The sequence below is a fragment of the Maylandia zebra genome, linkage group LG18, assembly GCF_041146795.1.
Source record: "Maylandia zebra isolate NMK-2024a linkage group LG18, Mzebra_GT3a, whole genome shotgun sequence".
Taxonomy (NCBI): Eukaryota; Metazoa; Chordata; class Actinopteri; order Cichliformes; family Cichlidae; genus Maylandia; species Maylandia zebra.
In genome coordinates, this window is record NC_135184.1 from 36,004,966 (window position 1) to 36,010,965 (window position 6,000).

The 6,000-nt window shown below is 48.1% G+C and overlaps 1 protein-coding gene across 4 annotated transcripts in view; it reads left to right on the forward strand.

Moving 5' to 3' along the window:
- Nucleotides 1–6,000, forward strand: part of asph (aspartate beta-hydroxylase) — a 33,784-nt gene that overhangs the window by 15,139 nt on the left and 12,645 nt on the right. The gene's annotated exons all lie outside the window — the stretch shown is intronic.

A 6,000-nucleotide genomic window follows, 5' to 3' on the forward strand; every position in this document is an offset into this window, starting at 1 on the left:
GATTTTGAAAATGTAAGAGAACGTGGTAGTGGTGTGTGTTTGCGGGCAGGAGGGACAGAAAACACACAAGTTTAAAAAACATGTAGTTATCCCAGTTGGGCTTCATCCAATCAGCACAGGTGCAGAGTAAAGAAGGTCAGACACCAACTAGGGAGCCTCAGCAGGACAAACAATCCTGATGTAGCAGGTGTATCAGAGAAGATCAGGAGAGTCTTCTCCAAGCACGGCATCCCAGCGCACTTCAGACCCAGCCACGCACTCACACACAACCTGGTTCATCCCAAACACAAGCTAGCAACACAGTGTGTGCTGTGAAGTGCAGCAAGGAGTGCGCAGACCTCTGCAATGGAGCCACTGCATCAATGCAACGGAGCCGCTGCATCAATGCAACGGAGCCGCTGCATCAATGCACTGGAGCCACTGCATCAATGCACTGGATCCACTGCATCAATGCACTGGAGCCACTGCATCAATGCACTGGAGCCACTGCATCAATGCACTGGATCCACTGCATCAATGCAACGGAGCCGCTGCATCAATGCACTGGAGCCGCTGCATCAATGCACTGGAGCCACTGCATCAATGCACTGGAGCCACTGCATCAATGCACTGGATCCACTGCATCAATGCAACGGAGCCGCTGCATCAATGCACTGGATCCACTGCATCAATGCAACGGAGCCGCTGCATCAATGCACTGGAGCCGCTGCATCAATGCACTGGAGCCACTGCATCAATGCACTGGATCCACTGCATCAATGCAACGGAGCCGCTGCATCAATGCACTGGATCCACTGCATCAATGCAACGGAGCCGCTGCATCAATGCACTGGATCCACTGCATCAATGCAACGGAGCCGCTGCATCAATGCACTGGAGCCGCTGCATCAATGCACTGGAGCCACCTCGACATGACGAGACTCGGCTGTACATGTGCACCTAAAGGTCAAAGGTCACTCTTTGGAGGATGCCAGTGTTCACAGATTGACAGTAAAAGAGAACATCTGTGTCCACTGTGACCGACCGTGGTTGTGGTTTATCACAGCGACTGTCTGCCGCCTGCACTGCAGCCTCAGCCCTCACTCACATCTTGGTCAGGTGATCTCAGCAGGTCACGTGACAGGATGGGGCGAGGTCTCACAGTGGTTTCGCCCAAAGCCTCTGGATGTAATGACCAAACCTTTTTCCACATCTTGGCTCATGTGATGAGGCACATGACGAATGGTGGGTCAATGAGAAGCTGCTGAGGGACGACGCCCACTACCCACCGGGGGCTCCCACTGTTGGTTTTAGAACTGAACGAGTCTCTCGGATAAGAAGGGAACATCTCCAGGTTCACTTGTCTTCATCTGAAGCTGTTAAAACTACCAGAACCTTGACGATGACCATCCTTCTTCTTCATGGGGATGTTTTATCCCCCTTTTATCTGTGTGGAAATAAATCCTCCATGTGTCAGATTGGCCCCCTCAGAGTCATCAGTGATCATTGGACTTCACATGAACCCTGACCCCGGGTCTTCATCCTAAGGATCACATTAAAGCCACAGTAGATCTGTTCATTTGCACCAAAGCAGAAATCTGACACCAGGACACCAAATGCACGTAAGACTTGACTGGTGTCTGAAACTGTGGTTGCCTTTGTTTGTGGCTACATGCTGTCTAACCCTAAATGAGGGTGATTGTGGTAAAGGCTTCCCAGGTCTCACCCTGCTGTGTGCAGGCTCTCTCATTAGTACACATGTATACAGTATTAGAAGCCGAGGAGGACAGCCCGACACATTTTAAACATGTGGTATTCATGCCTGAACAAGCTTTTATGGCCTTGTTCATACTTGGACAGATGTGTGGGGGCGTGTGTGGTCCTGGGCCATCTGCCTCCACATGACCTCTGCTCAGTGCTCTCATTACTTCCTGTAGTTGTCGACATGTCTCAGGTTATTGTGTTGCTGTTGGAGATGCAGCACTGTGACAACTCTGGTTCCAAAGCTGAAGCTGTTTCATTAGAGAAGCTTTCCCACAGAAAGCCAGCGTCAGTGCTCCCTCTCCTCCTCTGGGCTATCTGCACATGATGAGCATGCAGCACGAGTTTCTGATCTTTAAAGAGTGCACGTCTAAACCAGTAGATGACGCGTTGTTCTGCAGTCATGTGCAGACAGCCTGGCTTTGCTGATAAAGTCTGATTCCCTTGCTGTCTAACCTGCAAACTTCTCTGACCTTCTCCTGTTGTTTCCTCTCTTTCCTCCTGCACATCTTTTTCCTTCATTTGGTTTCACACTCTCCTTTTTCTTAGTTTTGTCACCACTTCCTTTCTCTCCTTCACTCCCACGTTTTGCTCCTCAACTTTCCTCCCATCCTCCCCGCCCCCCCTCATTTGCGTAGGCCTGTCCAGTGAGGGCGATGGTCAGGGTGAATCCCAGGTTCTGGATTGGTTAGAAGAAGTGGAGGAGGGCGGCTCTGATTGGTTAAACGGGTTCTTCACGTTCCTGTATGGACTGATAAATCCGCTGGAGCCGCTGGAGGAAGAGGAGGGTGAACACACTGCCTCAGGAAGAGCAAAGGATGTGCAGGAAGAGGATGAGGAGGATGAGAACGAGGAAGCGGTCAGAGGAAGACGACAAGCGAAAGACGATGGAAATCAGGGGCAGAAGATTGTGATTGTTGGCCTCCATAACCAATAGCCTCGGATTCCTGATAAATGTGTTGATCTGTGATCTGAGGGCCCATGCAGGAGCCGGAGCCATGGTGTCAGTATGTTTGGTAGATTTTACACAGCTAGGAAACGTTGGATCACCTCGTCTCCAGCCTGGCTGTGTCCACACCCAAGTTTCATCCTCTGTGACCGGAACAAACTCGGTTCTGGTTTCAAACTGAGGAGAAACTCTTTCTGTTGTTCTGGATACTCAGGAGCACTTTTAGAAGTGGGCGAGTACACTGAGTGCACAGCACTGTTGGCAGCAGCCAATGGCTGTGTGAGATTACACAAAATGCACTCGGACAGCGGCTCACGTGTCCCTCACATGGTCTAACAGTCACTGGTTTAATTTAAATGGCATGAATTAAACCAACAATCGCCCTCATTATGGTTTTGGACCTGCTCAACACATAACCATGTTAATGGGAGTCAGGAAGTGCAGGAAGAGTCCATCAGGTGATCTCAAGCCACAGCCTCATCGTCCTACGTTTGCTGACTGCGTCTTCGTGGCGTCCTGACTGTAGCTGTCAGATATCGTCGCACCCACGTTCTCTGTGCAGCCACCACCAGCACTCATCACCTTATTAATGATTATGTTTCTGTAACATTGGGCACACACCCATCAGGTTTCATACACCTTTGGGTGCAAGTGAGCTAGCTTCAGGTGGGCCCTGCTAGCAGTACAGCTCAGTATCACAGCATCACTTCAGCACATTCATAGATGGAGCTGATCAGGCTGCTCCGAGCTGGAAATCCAAGTGAGGGAATTTCCCAGATCAAACTGGGAAATTCCAACTTTGAATTTGGATCTAGAACACACTTGGTGCTATTGGTTAGTGGGACTAAAGGACGCGCTACCTCCAGCAGGTACTCCAGCTGTGTAACAGGTACACATCTGTGCAGATGTCAAACTTCAGCTAACATGAAACATGCAGCTCCATGCAGCCTTTGGTCGGACTGCAGTTCTTCTTCATGAAGCCTCCACACAGTTCACACTTATTAAAGACACACGTGCATGAAATAAGAGGCTCGTCCCTGGATGTTGTTGACTCCATCATGTATGCAGGTTACATGTTAATAAGAACATTTTGGTAGTTACGTGTTTGTTAAACTGCCTTTGTCCAACTGTAGGTTGCCATGTTTGTCTTTAAGCCCTTGTTGCACTCAGCAGTGTCACATTTCGTTCTGTCCACCTCCTCGTCTCCTTTACTCCATAATAAAGAAAAGTGTTTCAGCGACCAGCAGTTGTGAGTTGACACCAATAAAGCGTTTGTTGGGACAGTGTACATGTGCAAGTTCATGCTGTAGGTAACAGTTTGTGTGACTAATGCAGGCAAACGTGTTTGTTTGCAGCTGAATCGACTAATATCAACCACAAGCTTCGAGATGTGAAACCCACATTTGCTGTATCGACTCGTGCATGTGTGTGTAAGTGTGTTAACGCGCCTGCACTGAACATGATGAATGAAACAGGCTCTTCCTGCTCCGAGGGGGACACACTTCAACTTTGGCATGTGAGACCGACTCACATCCTCAATGCTGTCAAAGCACAAAAACCGTCTGTGACCCAGACGCGAGTGCAGAGCAGGTAGCGTCTCACCTCTTTGCTGTTAGCCGCCGGGCCTGGACCCATCGCCGTGTGTCCACCAACATGCTGAAGATGACTAATGTGGAGCTTCAGCTCACACCTGGAGTGCTTTTTGTAGCTCAACAGTTTCTGAATTTTCAAAATAAAAGTGTGGAATAGTTAAAAATAATAAACTATAAAATGTTCTTAGCAGTCAGCAATATATTAGCCCACCTAAGTTAATTATAAACACTGTGTGTGCAGAATAAGTTCATAAGTAATAAATATGAGCTGAGCTTTGTTCCAGTGATGTTGGAAATAAGGTGACGAGCTACAGCTGTCTCGCTCAGGTCAGAACAGGAAAGTGGAGTTTAATTCTTATTCATGAATTAGAACATATATATATGTACAAATTCTATGTTTGAATGAATTTATCAATTCATGGATTTCAGCAATCGTGTTATTTGGTGTCCAGCCCTTTGCTTGATGCGTCCGAGTCGGCCTGGTCTCTGACAGAAAGTGTCCACCGCTGCTGTAACGAGTGAACTTGGAAACCAGACTGTTCCTGCTCCCTCGTGCAGCCTAACGGTCAGAATATAGTCAGTAATCCTCTGTGTGATACGTGACTTTGTGCAGATGTCAGTGCATTTACAACTTCAGGTACCCAAACAAAATAATCAGTAACAGGAAGTTTACTTCCAATACTTCCTTTTTCTGTGCTGTTGGGTGATTTTCAGACCGTAGATTGTGAGTCAGTCTGGGCAGCAGCAGGAATCGATTAAAAACTACTACAGGTTCTTTTGTCAGCTGTTGTTCTTACACTGCCTAACAGTGACCTGTGAGTTCAGTCTTTGTTTCACTGAAACATGTCCACTCTGACCAGTTCACTCCCTCTGTGCTTACTGGGCCACTAAGTATTCACTCCTGCTCCAGTGTTTACCTCAGAATAGACTCAGTATATCACTGTCAGCTATCAGAACTGGCCTGTGGTCAATGCTGTAGATGCTAATGTTGGTTAAACATCCTTTCTTTTTGGCTAACATCAGTACTGTTAGACATCATACACAAGTTACTATCATGGAGCATATCAGCTAGCTCCAGACAGATTGTTGGCTAGCAATAATGTTAGCAAGCAGGGCACATTTAGTTGGCTAGTAGTAACTTAGCTCATAGATGGTCAGTGTGTTTCTAGCTTTAGCTGTCCGTCTGTTACGTTGCCAGACTTATCCTGGAGTCCACTCTGGGAATGAAGTAGAATTCAACTTTATTGTCATTGCACATGTAGAGGAAAGGGCTCATCACACAGCCTTGTGGTGCACAGGTGTTCATTGTGATGGTAGATGAGCAGCGGTTATCCAGCCGGACATGTTGGGGGCGGTTGGTCAGGAAGTCCAGTAACCATTTGCAGATGAGGGAACTGATGCCCAGGTCTGTCAGTTTCCTGATGAGTTGTGAGGGGTGGATTGTATTGAATGCTGAACTGAAGTCTATAAACAGCATTCTGGCGTAGGTGTTGTTGTTGTCCAGGTGTGAGAGGACAGAGTGCAGTGCGATGGAGACTGCATCCTCTGTGCTCCTGTTCTGGCGGTATGCGAATTGGTGGGGGTCCAGGGTGGGGGGGAGACAGGATTTGAAGTGTGCTAGGACCAGCTGCTCTAAGCACTTAGTGATGATGGGGGTGAGTGCTACTGGGCGGTAGTCATTGAGGTAGATGGGTTGGAGTTTTTGGGTATCGGGACGAT